The 21908-nt window shown below is 36.7% G+C and overlaps 1 long non-coding RNA gene across 1 annotated transcript in view; it reads right to left on the bottom strand.

Moving 5' to 3' along the window:
• Positions 1–18585, bottom strand: part of LOC122797287 — a 96469-nt gene extending 77884 nt beyond the window's left edge. Inside the window, exon 1 of the long non-coding RNA XR_006364047.1 lies at positions 18464–18585. This is a non-coding gene — a long non-coding RNA (uncharacterized LOC122797287). The remainder of the gene's footprint in view (positions 1–18463) is intronic.
• Between the last annotated feature and the right edge of the window lie 3323 nt (positions 18586–21908).

Below are 21908 nucleotides of genomic sequence, written 5' to 3'. Positions count from 1 at the left end.
GAAGTATATTATTGGTTGCTAAGGAAGTTACTTTTGAAGCAGTGTCAACCATTTCAGGAAAGTCAGTGTAGGCAAGTTGGAAAGCAGAATTTTTTTGCCAATTAAAAACAAACTTTTTTTACAATATGAAGAACTGGAAAAGTCACATTTTGAAGTCTTTCCATGAGTTAAGCTGTTCATAATTTTCAAAGAAGCAGATAGGTCAACCTTTTGCATTCAAGACTGTATAGATTGCAAAATCCTAAAGAATAAAAGGCTGTCAACATAATAGGTGTATAATCTGACCACTAAATGGGATATTTTTAAGGAACTGGCCTGGATAACATAACAAATATTCATACAAGAGTAGCACCCTCTCTAGCCTCAAATACCTATTATAAAATAGAGAACAGCAAGTATACCCATCACCCAAAGGGTACTAAGCTATCAACATCAATCAGACTCGTTAAGCGAAAAAAAAAAAAAAAAAAAAATAGTGTTAAAGTGCTCCCCTAACTGGGAGACCAAGAATGCCCAAGATCCTGTTTGAGCATCCATAACATCTGTTAAGAGATTCCAGTCCCCATTAATAAGAGAATCCATTCTTGAATATGTGTAATTTCCATAATGATTTGTATCAAATCTTTTCAAAAATTGCCTGGTGGGATATAAACAGAAGCTATGGTCAGTCTTGGGCTGACAAATGTTCTTCCCCATCATAAAATGACCCTCCTCATATTCAAATTGTGTCTTGTTAATAAACCCATAACTTTTTGAACAGAACAGAGTTCCTTTTGTCTATCCTTTATAGTTCAGTACCCCCCCAAAACATAACCCTACTTACTTAGGTTATAGGAATCTTCTTCTGTAGAGTAGGTCTCCTGGAAACTATCTGGGTGCATGTTTCTTAATATGCAAAATTACTCATGTTGTAATTGGGCTGACCAATCCATTGACATTCCATGATAAAATCTTAAACGTGTTAACTCAGTAGCAAAAGCCACCTAACTAAACTGCCAACTGCCTTTTTCTTTATAAGACTACTCATAGTGGGCTGGTTTACTGTTATAACCTCAATAATACATTGGATATCTGACTCCCATAGCTGTATGATACCCTTCAGACTACTATAATAACTTATAGAGCCATGCTTATAAATTCTCAGCATTGTAAACATCACATTGTCATGGACTCATGGTCTCCACTTCTTTACATTGGAGAACAAACTTAAAGGAAAACTCTATCTTTTCCTACAGTTTAACGTAATCTTTAGGTTTCTTTTCTCCATACAATACAGTTTCAGTATTGTGTAGGTACTAGAAACCAGCTTGTAATTAAAAAAAATCATTTCCTTGTCTTGGAATCAAAGGAAAGGAAAGCCCACCTACATTCTCTAAGCTTAGCTTCCTACATACTTTGCAGGGGAATTTATCTCTGTCTGCATGACATACCATAGACATAGATAAATCTGTAGTTTACTCTTTCAACTATTGCTGTCAATCTTAGATGGGCAATTCATACTGCTAATGTTAAGGGTACAACAGCTGTTATAACAAAGACATAAAATTGTTGAATTATTTTCCACTGTTTTTACTACAGAGAAAAGGAAATCTTAGCACTCCCCTTTCATAACAAAACAAAGCAATTATATCAGTCATGGGTTTAAAGGCAGTTGTAAACTATTCTGACAAATTTGCATAAGCAGCATCACAGTATTGAAATGCTAAGCTTTAAATGTTGGTTATTTATAATAGTTTATATATATTAAGGTAAATTAAATGTAGTATCAAAGATTTCTGTGACATTTAGAGAAGTCAGAAAATACTTTTTCTTCTAAAGTATCAACACATTTACCATTTTCAAGCCCCTTCCCCCACACACAGTACAGAACTACAGAAAGAGAGACAGGTGGCAACCCTATCAACTAGGTGGACTGATACTGTTCATAAAAAGTTATTTTATGCATTTTTGTGACATCCTGCTAGAAGGGGATATATATCTGGTATACAAGGATCCATGGTAAAAGACACTTGCTGACTTTGAGTCAGACCTTACAGTGGTAGAACACATGAGCATTTTCTAATCCACAAGGGAATTGTGACCATTGATGGCAACCATAATATACAGCTGAATTTACTCATAGATATATATATATATATATATATATATATAAAATATATATATATATATATATATATATATATATATATATATATATATATATATATATATATGTGTGTGTGTGTGTGTGTGTGTGTCTGCATAAAATGTATGTATGTACTATGCATAATACTATATGTGGAATGCCATACAGTGTGAATATATCTAGAGAAAAATACGCAATAGATATTTTTATAATTAATCACACATTCACTAAGATATGGATGTGCTTGTGTGTGTACATAACACACACATACACAGACACACACACACACACACACACACACACACACACACACACACACACACACACACACACATATGTATATATATATATATATATATATATATATATATATATATATATATATATATATATATATATACACAGATGCACACAAATATATACATAGATGGGGTGTATGCATGGATGTTTTGTATATAATTGTCATCATCCTAATCAACCCTTCATTTCCAACTTTCTACACATCCCAAATCTTTTTTACCATGCTAGTTATTAAGCTACACTGTAATGGTAATTCCATTCAAAAATTTGTAGGTTTATTATATTTTCATACTAGCTTAGGACAACAAAAGTAATGCAAATATAATTATCCCCCACCCTTTTCTTTTATGAAACCATAAAGCATTCACTTGCTGATTCCTAGTCATTTATAGAGTAGTAACATCTTTCAGTGCTGTGAGTTGTGCAATATGTGTGCATACAATTCATTATTTCTAATAAAGTTAACATAGCAGAGTTAAACATTATTAATGTATACATTTTTGTAAATGTTGTTTAATGTTTTACTTATTCATTGTCACACCTTGTCCATGTGTCATACATGCACTCTTTGTCAATGTCTTTATGTCAGTATTTTTCCTTTGTATTGCTAAGTCCATTTATTAGTTGTTATTATCTTTGCTAATGTAGTCTGAATCATGGATGAAAAGGGTCCTGGGAGCAATTCACTTTCCTGGTTACCAAAGTATAAATACAAAATAGAAAAAAAGAGTGAACATGACAGTAATAATTAAGGACCAATTAAAGCATGTTTTAATTCTGTATCATTCATGACAGACAAATATAATTCCCACTGAAGGCATTGGGAAGTTAGACACCTCAGAATAAGTGTGTGGGGAAGGTCTGTCAATTCCTTTAGAACTACAAAAGAATCCCTTTACAAAAAACAGATATTTACCTACTTTCTTTTTCTGAAAGTAGCTAACAACTATTTATAGCATAGAACAAGCTTGACAGACACATAAATGAGGCGCACTCAAGGAAATATAGAAGCAGCCCTGTTAAGAATGTGAGTTGGATCACAGTGCTTCACACTCCTGCCATTCTACCTTAATGACCTGAGAAAACAGCACCACTTCCTTATGTCTAGCATGACTCATATGAAGAGGACTTGAAATGCATTCTGGGAAGAAGGACTGAATGCAAGAAACCAAGATCACATTACCAAGGCAGGCCCTGTCATCTGCCGTTTTGTGGGAAACACATTAAAATTGTAAAATAAGCACTTGAAGTGATTTTGAGGCAATAAAACAACTTGGAAAACAGAGATACAATGAAAAAAAAGCATGTTCTTTGAGTTTTAAGTTTTCCTTTAACTTGGAGACAAGACTAGAATCATAAGCAAGACATGATGAACAACTTAATCAGTATGTTTAGCAAGCACCATCACCAAAGAATAATTACAGAGTGCTGAAAGACTTAATGCAAATAAAAATAATATCCAGTGTTAAGGCAGTCCTTGCTAATTTTATTTGCACTTCTTAAAACATGTCAGCACTTAAACAGTGTTCATTGTTCAAATGACACTACCTTGGAACATACTTCTCAACTGTACAGATTTTCATAGAAGTTCCAGATTGTTGCCTTATATTTTTGGTCCATTTTTAATAAAATTGTGTTGTTTCTCTCAAATCACTGTCCAAGTATTGAACATTGAAATCAGAAAATAATGACAAACATTTGAGTTTCATACTCCATACCATTCAGAAAATTCATGCTAATGCAAAACCTGTTATTCTACATACTTTCTAAGTTTGCAAGAGCAATTAAAAATTGTCCATATTTTGGGCCTATGTTCCACTATTATTTATGCCTTGCCTGGATTTCTTGCTGTAAAATGCTTAGAGCTAGAGCCTGGAACTCAATTTAAAATTAACTGAAACATGAGAGGTGTCTGCAATAATACATATATAAGTATGCATTGTGTTGATATTAATATATTATACTTTGTGGTGCTGCAGTAGCATTGTCGCCTCACAGTAAGACGTTGTCCAGTTCGAATCTCAGCTAGAGCGTCTTCTGTGTGGAGGCATGCTTGAATGGGCGTGCCTTCGTTGAAGGTTGTGCAGCAGGGCTGGTAACTCGACACGTAAAAATCCACTTCCAAACATTAGCGGACCGGAGTTCCGCTGTGGCATCCCCTAACCGGGATAAGCCAAAAGACACAACAACAACTTTGTATTTTACTGTATATCATATTTATTTATTTACATTTGTTTACCGGGTAATGTCCACTGGACAAGAATTCCTTTTTCAGTGGAGACCAGAGGAGAAAAGCTCCAATGAACATAGTTATACAATAGCATAAAGAGAGAAAAACTCCAATGAACATAATTATACAATAGCATAAACTGAGTCAGGTATGCAAAGTGATACAGGTATTATATAATAAAACAGTCAAAAACCATAGACAATAGTGAAGAGTATACAATATAATTACAAGTCAGTGCAAGTGTAGATATGATATAAACATTTAACTTAGCACAATTTTTTTTTTTTTTTGTAAAGAGGGGACCTATATCACAGGATTTAGAGAAAGCTATGGCCAAAGTGGTACTGAAATGGGGGTGTGGGTGGGGGAAAGGTTAGTCTGGAGCATAGCATGGGCATAGCCAATGTGATATGAAATATTTAGCTCCTGCTTAAATTATCTTGTATGGTCAATAGATAGGATTTGTTGAGGGAGTGAGTTCCAGACTTTAACAATCTTGTGGCAGAATAAGGAGTCCCCATAAGAGTTTAGTGATTTATACATTTTAAGTAGGAAATTGTCTGCTGATCTAAGAGAGCTAAGGTTTCTGTACAGCTGGACTAGGTTAGTTAGGGCTGGGCAGTGCTCAGGTTTATACATCACTGTGTGGGCAATCAATAATTGGTTTAGTGTGAGTACATTAGGGAGTTCTAACCATTCTAGTTGTTTGAGGGGGGTCTATATTACATCATTGAACTTCTAAAAGTTTGAATGATGTAATATCGAACCCAAATGTCCAAAACAATAAATTAGCAAACACACAGAACAGCATTTTTTTTCCCAGGGAAAAACATCACTGTTCCCTAACAAAAAAAAAAAACTTGTATCCTTAAACATAAACTAAAGTGGGGGGCTTCACCTCTCACAACACCCCTACTTAAATATACTAACTCCGAGATCACACCACAGTGGAGGAAATAGCAAAGCCCCAAAAATGGCCCACCAATTTTTTTCCCTGGGAAAAAAATTGATGTGCAGTGGCTTTGTTATTTTCAAGTTTCGGACATTTGGGCTGATATTACATCGTTCGAACTTTTTTAAGTTTGATGAAGTAATATAGACCCATTTGAGGGCAGTACAATGATGTGTTTTTTTGTGGTAGGTTAGTTGCAAATTGGGTGCTGAGCAGATGAGTGAGGAGTCATCTGCGTATTGAATGATGTCAGCTGGACTAGCAGCTGTTGTAAGGTCATTGGTAAATATTGTAAAGAGTAGTGGTCCTAGGATTGATCCTTGGGGGACCCTTACAGAGATGGGAAGGTGGGAGGAGAGTTTATTGTCCCATAGGGTAGCTTGCTGTCTGTTTGAGAGGTAGCTATGGAACCAATATAGGATCCCATGGCAAAAGTTGTAATTGGCGAGCTTGTTTAAGAGGATTTGATGTGATACAGTGTTGAAGGCCTTTGACATATCAAGAAATGTAGCAGAGACAAGTTGGTTGTTATTTTTTAGGTGGTTTATAGAGTTGGTAAAGCTAATGAGTGCTGTACTAGTACTGTGTTTTGGTCTAAAACCATGTTGTGCAACAGAAAGGAGGTTGTTATTTTGGAAGTGGTCAATTATTTGCTTATGTATACACTTTTCTAGGATTTTTCTAGGGGTGAAAGTATGGCTATGGTTCTGTAATTAGATATGTCTTTGGAGTGGCCTCCTTTAGGCAGTGGAATGATATGGAATATTTTCCATATGGTAGGTACATATTGTTCAGTAACAGAGTAGTTAATTAGGATTGATATGGGGTATGAAATAGATGGGGCAGCTAATTTCAGAAACTCACCTGGTAATTGGTCAATGGTGAGGGTACATGGCTTTACTTTAAATAGTAAGTGTTGTCTGCAGCTTGTTTGAATGGGTTGAAGTTTAAATTGGGTTTCTGGTGGGCTGGATGGAGTGGGTACAGACATGCGTGGGGTAGAAGTGTTTTGTAGTAGGGAGGTTATTGATTTGATAAAGTGGGAGTTGAATTGAGATTCAATAGGTTATGTAGTATTGTTAGTAGTTAGAACTGGGGTAGTGGGTTTACCTGGTTTTAGTAGGTGGTTAACTGACTGCCAATATTTTTGTGGATTTGTTGCATATTTTGTTTGGCAAGTTAGAAAGTATGTTTTTGTCTATTCCGATTTGTTTCTTAGCTTGATTTCTTAGTTGTTGGAAAGTGATGAGATTGTCATGACTTTTGTTAGAAAGATAGAGGGACCATGCTTTATCTCTTAATCTAAGGAGTTGGATTGTTTCTTTTGCTAACCATAGGAAATTTTTTGGTTTTAGAATGAATTTTTCTGGGTGGGGCAAGTTTATTTAAGATTTGTCGGAAAATGTCATTAAAGTATTTCACTGCATGATCTAGTTGTAGGGTTTTTATGGGAGCCCAGTTCTGTTGTTTTAAGAGGGTCTGGAAGGTAGATGATGAGAAATGTTTTTTATTGTGGATGTAGCAGTAAGTGATATTGGTTCCCATTCAGAAGCCTGAAACATCATAAGCCTGAAAATCAAAATCCTGAAACCAAAAGCCTGAAAATTCAGAATCCTGAAAACTCAAAATCCTGAAAACCCAAAATCCTGAAAGACCAAAATCCTGAAACTCAAAATCCTGAAAACACAAATAATGCTAATATGTCACTATAAAGACACTAATATCTACCAACTGACCCTGACCCTAACCCTAACCCTAAGGTCCGTCACTATCGCACACTCACCTGACCCGCGCCCTAACCCTAACTCACTTAAACTGCCCCTAACCCCAATATTTGTCACTATTGCATACATGCCTAACCTGCGCCTAACCCTAACTCACTTAAACCGCCTAACCCTAACATAAAACCAACCGCACACTTACCTGACCCCAACGCATGACCTAACACCACAGGGCTATCAATAGCAAAGCCACAATGACATCAGTATGTCTATTTTGTGTTTTCAGGATTTTGAGTTTCAGGATTTTGGTCTTTCAGGATTTTGGGCTTTCAGGATTTTGAGTTTTCAGGATTCTGAATTTTCAGGCTTTTGGTTTCAGGATTTTGATTTTCAGGCTTATGATGTTTCAGGCTTCTGAATGGGAACCGTGATATTACCACAGTTGTTTAGTTTTTTTCTTATTAGGTATACTGGGTAGTGATCACTTACAGTGTCTGGTAGGCTCCCAGACTCATAGCTGAAGTTAGTTTTATTTGTTGGAATCCAGTCAAGGGTGGAATGCCTATTTGTACGCTTGTTTATACGTGTAGGGAGTTTTATGTTTTGGTGGAAATTATAAAGATTTATAAAGATTGTTGGTGTATTTGAGGAGCATGTGAGCCAGTCCAGGTTCAGGTCACCTAGTATTATTGTTTCCTGGTTAAAGCTAGTGGAAGCCCATTCTAGTATATTTTCAACATTTTGTAGATTATTAGCAGGGGGGAGGTAGATAGCTATGATGGCTATTGATTTGGATTGATTTATATCGAGCCTGGCAGTTAGGATTTTAGAGATTGGTAGGTTAGGTGGGCTACAGTTGAGTTGAACTAGTTTGATGTTTTCTTTATATAGGATGGCTATACCTTCACCACATTTAACTAATCTGTCCTTTCTAATGATACTATACCCATTAAGGAGTATTTCTTCAGATGTAATATGGGGTTTAAGCCAAGTTTCTGTTACAATAGCTATGTCTGGGGAATATGTTGTCATGGCTGCATGGAATTCATCTTTTTTACATAGGAAGCTTCTAATGTTGACATTTATAAAGAGAAGTTCTGACATACGTCTTTTTAGTGGTAAGGTAGGTGTGGTAGTCCCTGGTTTTGGATTGAGGGGTTGGTTAGATAGAGTGGTAGTACTAGGGCCTGGGTTGGGATGGATGCCAGAGTGAAGTTTGATATGCGTAAGTGAGTGCAGGATAAGAAGTTTTATCTTGGAGATAAGTCTGTTGTGTATATAAGGTCTATTAGTGGGCCTACATATTTGGAAGTATCTTAGTGAGAAAAGTGCAGTTTGAGAGTGAAGAAATAGATGAGGGGAGATGAGGATGGAAGGGCTCTTTTGACTGAGGGCAGCATTAATGGGTGAAGTTGAAGAGGGGTAATGAGAAGGTGATGTGACTGGTATGAAGATAAGTGTGTGACCAGGATAGTAAGGCTAAAATAACTGAGTATAGGAAGAGTAGCTTTGAAGAGGGCATGGTTGGAAGTATATAGTTAGAGGAAGGGTTTAATGGCAATAAGGTAGTATAGGAGAAAGATAGGAGCAAAGAAGGGTGGAAGAGTTAGTCTTGTAGTGTAAGGAGAGAAGGAATAGGTGTGAGAAAAGGTTATGGTAGGTGGGAGGAGAGGTAATTAAGCTATGATTGACTAATTGAAGGAGTTAGTGTATTGGGGGTTGGGTTAGGGTATGGTTGCAGAGGGGTGTGGATAAGTATAAATCACAGGATATTGGGGTGGGTGGGAATGGGGGTAGGGTAGAGAAGCAAAGTGAGCCCCTTTCCCTTTGATTAGTGGTGTACCTCAAATTTCATATGAAACTTATGTCACAAAATTTATCAAGTCACACTCTTACAAGGCTGAGGGTAGCTTACAACCAAAACCACTGTCTCGAGTCAGGGAGCTAGGATCAATTGGCACAAAAATGCTTAGGTCTTCGGGAAAAGAAATTGCTTCTGTTACATAGTTACAATGGTAGTTATTTTCCTTGTTTAACTTTGATTTAGTACCTGTTATTTGGATTAGATCCTTTTTTCTCACTATCCATATTGTATTATGTCTTTGTATTCTCTTTCAGTTCTTTGAAGTCTTGTGAATTGTTTTCTTGTCTGGTATAAGACCAGAGTTTTGAATCTTGGTTAAAAAATGAGAAATTTCAATAAAAGACTAAAGTTTTTCTTTAGCTAAAGACTTGCATATTGAACTAACCATGCAGTATATGGGAACTATGATAGTAACGTACAGAACTAGCAATGTGTAGGTCCAAAGAATCCAAACAATAGACTTCTTGTGTGATCTGAAGTAGTGTTAATGACCAGCCCTATTTCAACAGGATATTGCATATTTTGCCAGTTTTGCTTGAACAAAACTTGAAACATGACACCTGCTTGCAGCAGAAAACATGCTTTTTGATTTTATTTTAAAATTGGAGGATGCATCAAGAATGTACATGTGAAATAAGGCCACATTTAGAGGTCCGCAAAGTACATAGACATAGTAGTATTAATCATTGCATGAAAATCTTTAATCTCAATTTAGATGTCATTATACTTTCTAGCACAGACTGGTCACCATACTGGCACCTAGAGGCTCTTTATAATGTCCTTTTCTATAACATCTCTTTTGTAGGAATCATAGACATCAGAGTACTTCCAAAAATAATTTACATCAACTTTTACTCTTAGGCATGTGTAACATACAGTGGATATAAAATGTTTACACATCATCATCAACTTCTTTCGGCTGTTCTCATTAGGGGGTCACCACAGCAGATCATCTGTTTCCATTTCTTCCTCTCCTCTGCATCGTGCTCTGTCACACTAACCACCTGCATGTCCCCTCTCACCACATCCATAAACCTTATCTTAGGCCTTCCTCTTTTCCTGTTACCTGGTTGCTTCATCCTTAGCATCTTTTTCCCAATATACTCAGCATCCCTCCTCAGCACATGTCCAAACCAATGTAATCTTGCCTCTCTGGCTTTGTCTCCAAACCTTCCAACCTGGGCTGACCCTCTAATATACTTAATCCTAATCCTGTCCATCCTCGTCACACTTAGTGCAAATCTTAACATCTTTAACTCTGCCACATCCAGCTCAAACTCCTGCCTTTTTCTCAATGCCACTGTCTCCAACCCATATAACATAGCTGGTCTCACTACCCTCTTGTCAACCTTCCCTTTCACTCTTACTGGTCCCCCTGTTAAAATGCCAGGTTTTTGTGATATAAAAAATTAGACCACAATAAATAATTTCAAAACTTTTTCCACCTTTAATGTGACCTATAACCTGTACAATTCAATTGAAAAACAAACAAATCTGTTATGGGGAAAAATATAAAAAATAAAAAATGTACAATAGACTGGTTGCATAAGTGTGCACACCCTTAAACTAACAATTTGTTGAAGCACATTTTGATTTAGTAACAACATTCAATCTTCTTGGGTACACACCTGTTATCAATTAAAGAGACTCTGATTAACCCCAAATAAAATTCAGCTGTCCTAGTAGGATTTTCCTGACATTTACTCAGTTGCCTGCTACAGGAAAAAGCCATGGTGAGAGCTTAAAAAGCATCAAAGGGATCTCATTGTTGAAAGTTATCAGTCAGTAGAAGGGTACAAAAAAATTTCCACAGCATTGGATATACCATGGAACATAGTGAAGCAGTCATTAAAAAGTGGAGAAAATATGGGACAAGAGTGACGTTGCAAAGAACTAGACATTCCTCCAAAATTGAAGAAAAAGACAAGATGAAAACTGGTCAGGAAGGCTGCCAAAAGACCTACAGCAACACTGAAGGAGCTGCAGGAATTTCTGGCAAGTACTGGTTGTGTACTACATGTGACAACAATCTCCCATATTCTCCATATGTCTGGACTATGGCTTAGAGTTGCAAGACGGAAGCCTTTTCTTACACAGAAAAACATCCAGGCCTAGCTAAAATTTGCAAAACAATACATCAAGTCTCCCAAAAGCATGTGGGAAAATGTGTTATGGTCTGATGAGACCAAGGTTGAACTTTTTGGCCACAATTCCAAAATGTACATTTGGTGCAAAAACAACACTTCGCATCACCAAAAGAACACCATCCCCGTTGTGAAGCATGGTGGTTGCAGTATCATGCTTTGGGGTTGCTTTTCTTCAGCTGGAACTGTAGCTTTAGTCAAGGTGAAGAGAATTATCAACAGTTCCAAATACCAGTCACTTTTGGCCCAAAACCTTCAGGTGTCTGCTAGAAAGCTGAAGAGGAATTTCACATTTCAACATGACAATGACCCCAAGCATACATCCAAATCAACAAAAGAATAGCTTCACCAGAAGAAAATTAAAGTTTTGGAATGACCCAGTCAGAGCCCAGACCTAAATCCAATAGAAAATCTGTGGGGTGACCTGAAGAGGGCTGTGCACGAGAGATGCCCTCGCAATCTGACAGATTTGGAGCACTTTTGCATGGAAGAGTGGGCAAATATTGCCTAGCCAAAATGTGCCATGCTGATAAACTTCTACCCAAGAAGACTGAATGCGGTAATTAAATCAAAAGGTGCTTCAACAAAGTATTAGTTTAAGGGTGTGCACACACAACAAAGTATTAGTTTAAGGGTGTGCACACTTATGCAACCGTAAATTTTGTATTTTTTGATAGTTTTTCTCCTAACAGATTTGTTTGTTTTTCAATTGAATTGTACAGGTTATAGCTCACATTAAAGGTGGGAAAAGTTTTTAAATTATTTATTGTGGTCCCATTTTTTATACCACTAAAACCTGGCATTTTAACAGGGGTGTGTAAACTTTTTATATCCACTGTAAAGGAAAGCAAAGGTAGCCAGGAATTTATTGGGCTTGGAGGTGAGGCCAGCTTAAAAAATACTGCTATTGGTCTTTACTATAAGAGAATTTAATGTATATTATATTTATATAATTCTGTTCTTTTACATCAACTAGCCAAAATTGCTTGTTTTTTTTTGTTTGTTTTTTTTTGTCTTCCTGACACCTCCCACTGATTATCAACTCTCCTCCCCTGGCCATCCAACTGGCCCATACATTCATACATTCCTGCATGGTAAGGGACAGACTGAGCAGGGACAGAGAGAGAAGGAGAGAGAGAAAGAAAGATCATATTGCAGATAGGATTTTATGTCTCATTTCCCCTATGCTGGTTCAGACTTTATGCATTTGACAGTGAGGTAAATGTCATCTCCCCTGTGGTGATGTGTCTGTCTTGGAGCCAAACCCTGATGAAATATGCAGCAGTGAACTGTTAAGGCATGCTCCGCCTACATAGTCACACATAACCTCACTGTGTCCCTTACTCCTAGGGCCTTATCATATATATTATAACATATTATTTTTCATCCACTAGCCATACATATTTTTTTTGTCTTTCTACTGCTTCCTTCTGACCTTCAACTCTCCTCCCTAAGACTTTAATTTCTCCTATTTGTTCTTAAATGGCAAAGGTCAGACTTACCATAGAGAGAGTGATCATCATATTGTGGGCAGAAGGATTTTATGCCTTATCACTCCCTGTGCATTTCAGTCTTCCTTCAGGCATTTGGAAAATAAGGCAAATTTTCCTCCTTTTTGGGGCCCCCACCCTCAAAAAGTGTGCAAATGGACACTATAAAGCCATGCTTCACCTCAGCTGTTGCATGTTACCTCCTTTGTGGCCCTGCTCCCCTCTGCCCTGACATGAACCCCATTGTGTTCTCCAGTACCACCAGCAGCACCACAGTTACACTTCACCTGGTACATAATCCACTCACTCCCCATGACAGGCATGTGAGCACAACTCCTTCATTACCCTTCCTCTCTTGTTCCTCCTGCAGTGCCTGCACCACTAATGGTACCCTGCTTATCTTAGCTCCTTCCCTTATGCCATTTTGATCACTCATCAACTTGCCTTAAAGGAAACTTCACCTTCTCCCACAGTTTAACTCAACTCTTAGGTTGATTTTCTCCCTACAATATGGTTCTAGTATTGTGCAGGTAACAGAAACCTTGTTCTACTGCATAAAATGTTCATTTCCTTGCCTTGAAATCAAAGAAAGGGAAAGACCACCCACTTTTTCTAAGCTTAACTTCTCACAAATTTTGCTTCTGCTAGACTAAGAAGGGAAGTCATCTTAGATTTATTCTCCTCATGTTTCAAAACTTTCACTATGTTTGGGCCTTGTGAGGTCAGCAGATATGTATGCAGTCCCACAATTGCAGATCTATACTTGTAATAAATTTCAAGGAGGCCAATACTTCCTTCGGAATGGGGAATATATAATCTTGGTATGCACTGATTTTTATAAATCATTTGATGAGCATGAAGCATCCTTCTTGTTTTCATGCCTTACCCAAACAACACCTTTTGGGGCCAGTCAATCACTCCAAAACTGTAAGTGAAGACAGGAAGTGCAAATTGATTTATACCTTGAACTTTGTTCCTAGATGTCAACACTGTTTTCAGGATTCATTTAAAATATTCTATTCCTTACTGAGTTTTATTTGCATTTGTTCATGCTTTATTGTTGATCCTTCAGCAATTCCCAAATGTTTATACACTCCCTCTTGCTCAAGTTTTTTATATCACATTCTTGTCCCAAACTGATGTTTTCTTAGTGCTGCAGCTTTCCTGCTTTAAAGGTTGCTTTTGCACATTTATCAAGACCAAATGTAACTCTTATATCATCTGAAAAAGTTTTTTTTCTCAAATAGCAATTTTATTGATTTTAGCATATACATAAAACGCACTATTACAACAATTGACGGATTAATCCTGCGCAGTAATACAGAAGAGATCCAAATCATAACCTATAATACACTATATACATATGTGCCAATGAGAACAGAAAAAAATACTGCAAAAAGGAAATCTCTAGATGCAAAGCTAGTTAGGTAAGTATAGATAAAACATATACCACACTGCAGTTCACATTAATCAATAATCAGATTTCAGGAGAGCAGGGGAAGATTAAATATCAAGCATCAAATTGTCCATGATCAAATAGAAAAAAACAGGTAATAGGGAGGGGACAAAAGGGTTAAAGGATTTAGTGGTGAACAGGGATAAGTGCTAAAAATGAAATAGAGGAAGCAATTGTTAATCGTCAGTCAAAAGTACAAAAATAAAGTCCCAGAATTTCTGATATAAGGTCCGCTTATGGGGGTTAGCTAGTAACAATTTTTGAGAAGTGATGTATTTGATAGTCAGACTCTTAAAACCCCTCCAGGACAGTTTGGAGTGATCTAGCCAGTGTTTAGTAATGTAAAATTTGACCAGGAGGCAGAGTGTAATTAGGGCATGAAGTTTAAGTTTAGGTATGTTAAGGCTGGTAAAATGCAGTAATGCCATTTCCCAGGACAGGGTTGATTTGTGGTTACCCATTTTGTCAAGTCTTACCTTGAGTGAGCACCAGATACTATGGGAGTATCTACAGAACCACAAAATATGAATAATATCTGCATGTGGGTAAGAACAACAGGGACATGAAGTGAATACATTTGAATCAAATTTGTTCAAGTGGACTGGAGTAAAATATAAATTGTTTGTAATCATAAATTGTGTATAAGTAAGTTTTTTAACGGGCGAATACATAAGGGTAGATTTAATAGCAAGAAGTTTCTGTTCCAATGAGAAGTTTGTCCCCTGGTGATCCCAGTAATCTGCAAATATAATTTTTCCTTGATCTAGAATTAAAGAAAAGGTTTTGTAAGCTATAGATAATATGTTTTTCTTGTTAACTAAGTTTTGTAACAGGTTGGCCACTCAGTTATGATCAACGTCAATGCTGGGATAGCGGTGAAGTACTGATAAAGTAAGCTCCCTTATTTGCCTCAAAATAATGGTATATTTTTTAGGTAAATTTAAAGCCATTCGAAGATCTGTTAGGGAAAGGTGGCTGTGTTTATGGATATCCCATAGTCCTTGATTAAAGGGTAGTTGATCAAATTAATAATTTTACAGTTCAGGTTTAAGTTCGGGTTAAGATGGATTGGCTGAAAGAGGAGGAGTGCATTTCCTAGATTAAGGGATTGGAATAACTCCTGAAAAGTTTTTATTATAGCCTTTAAGGAGTAATGCAGTTTTAGTTTCTTAAGGTTTAATTTGCTTAAAAACGGCAGAGCTTTTGGGTTAAGATTATTATTTAGGGCATGATTATACCACATTTTGACACAAAGAGAAGCCAAGTAGGAGAGTTTGATTGGTGATTAGCAATTGCAATTATCCTGTTTGCGTGGATGATTCTGTAGTATAGAAGGAGATTGGGCATCGCTAGGCCACCCTTAGATTTCGGTAAAGTAAGTCTTTGATACAAAATTCTTACAGCCTTAGGGTGCCATATGAATTTTGCGAAGGCTTTGTGCACTCTGTTAAAGAAGAGATTTGGAGTAGAGGAGAGAGATGCATTGAGATGATAAAGGAGCTTTGGAAGAATATTCATTTTAATGATAGAAGTTTTAGTTAACATGAGGGAGTTTTAACTGTTGCCATCTCGAGATGTCTTGGGAGATAGAAAGCCAGGTTTTTGATAAATTAGAATGTAGAATGGAAGAAGAAGAGTTGTCATAAGAAACTCCTAAATATTTAAGGGAGTAAGCCATACGAAAAGAAGAGTGTGGGAAGAGATGCTGTCTATGTGCTATAGGGTTGATCAGGAAAATAAAGGATTTGTTTTGATTAACTTGGTAATCCAAAATACAGGCAAAGGCATTCAAAGACTCAACTATCTTCTTAGTGTCAGACAAAGGATGTTCAAAGTAAAGATTCAGATCATCAGCAAAAGCAGTCAAGCTAGTGTTAGTATTGAGAATTTTAGGAACTGAATGATAGGTTCTCTGTAAATATACAGGAAGAAGGGTTCTAAATATAAGATGAAGAGCAGTGGAGATAGAGGGAACCCCTGTCTAGTACCATTAGTAATCTTTATCGGTTGAGAGTATTGCTTATTTATATAAAGGCGTGTATAAGATCTTTTGTATAGTGTTTTGATAGTGTTGATAAAATCAGGGGGGATGTCAAAGAAAGACAATACCATGAACAAAAAGTTCCAATTTACCCGATCAAAGGCCTTGCGAGCATCTAAAACCATAGCATATCTAGGGTTTCTGTCTTTTTTGGCGAGATTTATCATTGTTTCCAATGTTAAGGTATTGTCCCAGGTATGTCTATTGGACATAAAACCCGCTTGTTCTGGAGAAATTAAGGAATGCATCGTTTTTTTAAGTCTATTTGCCAGAATGGCCGAAATAATTTTTATGTCAACATTCATAAGAGAGATTGGCCTATAATTATTTAATTGGAACCATCTAGATTATTTTTAGGGATTAGTATAGTTTTAGAGTGATTAATATAAAGGTCAGTAATACCATTATTTGAGATACATTCATATAGTTTAAGCAGAATGGGAGCTAGGGTAGATTTAAATGTTTTATAGAAATCAGGAGAGTAGCCATCTGGGCCTGGGGCTTTCCCTATTTTAAGATTATTTATGGCCTCAAGAATCTCCGGAATAGACAGCGGGGCTGAGAGGATATTTTTCTGGGAGTCAATTAGTTTTGGCAAAGTAAGGCTACTCAGATATTTTTCCATCTCAGCACAGGAGGAAAGCAAGTTATTGCTAGCATAAATATCCGAATATATTTGGTGGAATAGTTGAATAATTTGTGTATCTGATTTATATAGTGCATTTTGATGTTGAATAAGTGCAATTCTAGGGGATTTAAGCTTGTTCTCTATCAATCTGGCTAGAGCTTTGGAAGGAGTTTGGATCCATTCGGAGTATCTAGTAATATATCTTAATTCTTGGAGGGAGAAGTTAGATTGATGGAGTTCAAAAAGTTATTTTTGCTTAATTCACAATTCTTTTTCCGTGTTCAAGGAATAGTTAGCTAAGAGCTTATCATCAAGAGTCTTAATCTCTGCCACTAAACTATTTTCATTCTCTTTGCTCATTTTTTTTAAAAAAGCTAGATTTTTTAATAAAAATTCCCCTAATCACAGCTTTACACGCCACCCATCTAACATCAAACGGGATATCACTGTCTCAAGAAGCAGAAAAGAGTTCTTTTAAAGTAAGGGTAATTTCTTCAATTACTTCCTGGTCTTTTAGTAAGTTGCTGTTTAGAGACCAGTTAGAGCCTTTATATAGTAGGGATAAGTTTGGTGTAAGATCTATCCCTAAGACTAACATTGAATGATCTGAAAGGAATCTAGGTTCAGTTAAAAATTTAATTTGCCTTTTAGCTAAGATATTAGACATTAAAAAAAAGTCTATACTAGACCAGGAGTGGTGGCACTTGGGAAAATATGTGAAAAAATTGTTATTTCCAGAATAGCTATCAAACAAAACCGGGTCCATCAAGTCAAAATCAAGCATTAACTCTCTCAAAGCTAGAGAATCATGAGTACTGATAAATTTAGCCTTACTGGAGCGGTCAATGTTAGGGTCTATAACCATATTCCAATCTCCGCCCAAGATATAAATGTGATTTGGGAATTTAAGTAAAATATTATAGACTTTCATGATGAATTCTTGTTGTCCTGAGCATAGACCATAAAGGTTTAGAAATAGGACTGGTTTGTTATAAAGTTGAGATAAGCATGTAATATAGCACCATCTACCCTCTTGGTCAGCCCCTTTGTCAACAATCGAAGGTTTAAAGGAATTTTTAATAATGATCGCAACCCCCTTGGAGTTACCACTAAATCCCGATGAGATAATAAGAGATGAGATAAGCTTTTCTTGCAACCACATCTATTATAATAATAATAGAGTATAGCTTAGGTGTCACAAGATAGATTGACTAATGAACTAAAATAATTACATGAAAAGTAATAATCTTACATAACTTCACAGAACATTATCCCCTGACAAAAAGAACTGTATTCATATTGTAACCAAAAGTTATAGAACGTTACATTTAAGGCTAGTGACAATCCAACCAGTTTTAGACAGCATATGCCAAGACTGACAGTTCAGAATGGGCAGAACAGATAGAAGCTCAAAGCAAACACCATATGAGAGAAGAGTGACTTATGAGAGAATCTATTTTGTCTCTACAGCTAGACAACGGCTGCACAGACATAAAAAATATCAACTCTCACCCTTCCCAGCAGAAAAGTCCTATTAATAGCTTGTTTCATGTTCCAGCAGACAGTTCGGGTGAAGTTGGACTCAACAGTTAACGACACTAGGCCTTTTTAAATCGGACATTGCGCCATAGGTCCTCAGGGGATATATGCTAATATACTTCCGGCTTAGGAGGTGCATCAGTAAAGTCCTGAACAGATTGTCACTCAAGGATTCCCAGGACAAATGAATCCAGAAGAAACGTTCCTAGGATCGGTAGGAGAACAGTGGAAGCAAAATACAGATAAAAATAGATGATTTATTACCTGGAAAGTTAACAATCGTCATCAGAGGACATCAGATAAGATCGGAAAGCACAACCGAAGCCTCCGCTAAGCAAAAAGAAGCAGTCGGGTGCTTCAATGTATAGTCGGAGCCGATCCAAAGCACTTGATAAAAACTGTGTCCGCTTCTTTTGGTGAGGACATAGAGTATTTAATTTCTTTATAGACAAAGGACAAGGAACACGGGAACTTCATTTGAAACTTAATTTTACGTGAGATAAGGTCAGCGCAGTAGGGAGAAAGTTTGCAGCGTTTCTCTCTTATTTCGAGGGGTAGATCTTGGGAGATGACAATATTCTGATTATTGCATATAAAGTGATTTAAATTTTTATAAGCTGAGAGAATGGCTTGCACATCTTGATGGTTAAGCATTTTGACATAAATGGGTGTTGGAACTGAAGTAGTTTGCTGCTTCCGCAGAGCTCTGTGTGCTCTTTCAATGATGCATTTAGTTGGAGGGCTTCTCTTGTGAAGTAGATTGTTAAAGATTTGTGTAATGGTTTCAAGTAGGTGGTTTGGTTCATATTTCTCAGATAAACCCCTAATTATCAGGTTATTCCACCTACTTCTAGCCTCTAAATCCACAATTTTTGCTTAAATGTCATTTATAGTTTTATCCTTAGTGTTTAGTTCATCCTTTAGGTGTTCAATTTCTATTTCATTTGTCTTGGATCTTCCTTCAACTAGTTCCAAACGGTCGGCAATTTGGTTGATTGAGGTCCCGAAAGAGTTCATTTTTTTCAGATAGTTCTTGAATGGCAGATTGCAGAGGTAACAGGGTGCTTTTCAGCTCATCCATTTGAAATATTCCATTAGCCTTCTGCTTTCCTGGTTCCTTTGGATGCTCTTGATAGGTTTTAGAAGTTCTCAGCCTGTTAGGAATAACATCTTTTTCAGGAGAAGAAGATATGGATGATAATTTAGATTTAGATGTTTGGTTTCCATAATTTCAGCTTCTTTTGGCATTATTACCTTCGTTTCACTTCTCGTGGCTGCTGTCAGTTGCTGTGGTGCTGAAGCCTTAGGCCTCTATAAATCCACATGTACGATCATTTTCACTTAGCTGCTGATTATTACGTGTAGAACTAAAGTACCAGCTTATCAGTTTTCTATAAATTTCAGGTAGACCCGACCTTTGGCAGATGAGATTTCAGAGATAAGTGGTCTTTACCAAGGAATTACTGAATTTATGAAGTTAACCTACTAAGTATTGTAGGAGCTATGAGGAGAGGGTGCTTCTCAGATGACCACCATTTTGGAAGTCATCTGAAAAAGTTTTGACTACATGCAGTTGTGCTTTCAGTTCCTCATCTGATGGGCTGTACAGTTTTACATCATTGACAAATAGAAGATGAGAAGTCTTTGCACTTTATTGCTTTGCTGCTTTCTGGGAGCCAAATTATAGCAATGACCTAATCTGTTAAGCAGATAACTTAATGGGTTAAGGCAGCGATGGCAAACCTATGACACACATGTCAAAGGTGACACACGCCACAATGTTTTGGGTGACATGTCAGCAATCACCAATACCCAAGTTACCAAAAACACTGCTTTTGCATTCATTGCTCATGTGAAGTGCACTGAATTATTTTGTGCCAGGAGCTTTTGACACGCCAAACCCAAAAGGTTCACCATCATTGGTAAGGGCAAGGCAAAAGAGTAGCGTTGTCAGAGAGTCACCCTGGAATATTTCCTTTTGGATTTTTATCCCCGGAATAATACTTTGTCCTTTATCATGGCTTAACTGCAAAGTTGTTTGTCACTTTTTCATGGTCACTGTGATGTTGTTTATCAGTTTAAGGTGTATTTTGAACATTTTTAAGCACTCTTTATCCATGAATGTGGGATACTGTCAAATACTTTTCTGTAGACTAGCCTTGCCATATTTAAATTCTTCTTTTTACAGTCCTCCACTATGACTTTATTTAACAACAAATGAGCTTTTGTTCTGTATAAATTTCTTTTATTACCCTTTTGTTCTATTGCTATCATTTAATTTTTTTCTAAATGATTATAAACTGTTGGCATCAATGCCAGTGTATAGTTTATACGTCGTCGGAAGGCAAGTTATTGGTCTATAGTTTTTTGGGTAGCTTGCAGATTCTCTCTTAAGTAGGAGCATTGTTTTTCCTGTTGTTCGCTAGGCTAGTGTCTGTCCGGGGTGCACATATAAGTAGTTCTTACTCATGGCTAAATCTTCTTGCAAAGTTGTTAATACTTTTAGCCAGAAGTTAGGTACTGCATCTGGGCCTGAGGTTTTCCAGTTAGAGGCTTTTCTTAGCTTTGTTTCAATCTCTCTGGCCGTTACTTCATCCCATTTCATATCCTGTACATTTGAACTTCTTATTCTTTCTTTAACTTCTTCAATCCATTTAGCATCTTTGTTATGTTCCACAGGCTCTTCATAAATATTTCTCCAAAATGTATCTATTTCTTCTTTTTTTGGTGGTCTTTCAGTTCCTTTTATCTTGTTTCCCAATTCTCTATAAAACATTTTTAGGTCATAAATAAATTGTATTTTGTACTTTTCCTTTATATTTATCTGTATTTCTTCTAAGTTTTTCTGCCTGTGCTGATATTTGTAGTTTATTACAGTATTTGTAATAGTGCATGATAAATCCTGATCCTTTATAATACTGCACATTGCTTTTATCACATCTGTCTTTCTGAGTATTGTTGTTGATCTGTTCCCTCTTCGGGTTCTTATTAGATGACCGAAGACGCATTCTATCGAATGCATCTTGGTTGAACTTAAAACAACGAAAAGGCAAAATAGTGAAGCAGCTTTTAAGTGAATTCTTTCCCACAGAAAGAATTTGTTTGGTCACTTCTGTTACGATGCCGTTTTCGGCACTGTAGTGCGATCTCGAAGTTGGAATATTTAAGTAGGGGGGTGTCAGGGGTGGTGCCCCCCACTTTATGTATTCTTTCAATTTTTTTTTTTTTTTTTTTTTTGGAACAGCGATTTTTTTCCCTTGGAAAAAAAATTGCTGTTCTGAGCTTTTGAGATTGTAAGCTTTCACTTTCATGGGGTCGATTATTCATTGTTCGCTTTTTTAAGTGTTCAATGATATAATATAGACTCCCCCTTCTATACTCTTCTAACAGTGACACTTCTTGCCTTAATTGCTTTATA

The sequence above is a fragment of the Protopterus annectens genome, chromosome 3.part0 (assembly GCF_019279795.1).
Source record: "Protopterus annectens isolate FY-2018-M chromosome 3.part0, PAN1.0, whole genome shotgun sequence".
NCBI classification, from domain to species: domain Eukaryota; kingdom Metazoa; phylum Chordata; order Ceratodontiformes; family Protopteridae; genus Protopterus; species Protopterus annectens.
Note: the sequence above shows the minus strand (reverse complement) of the source record. Positions and strands in the feature narration are given on the sequence as shown.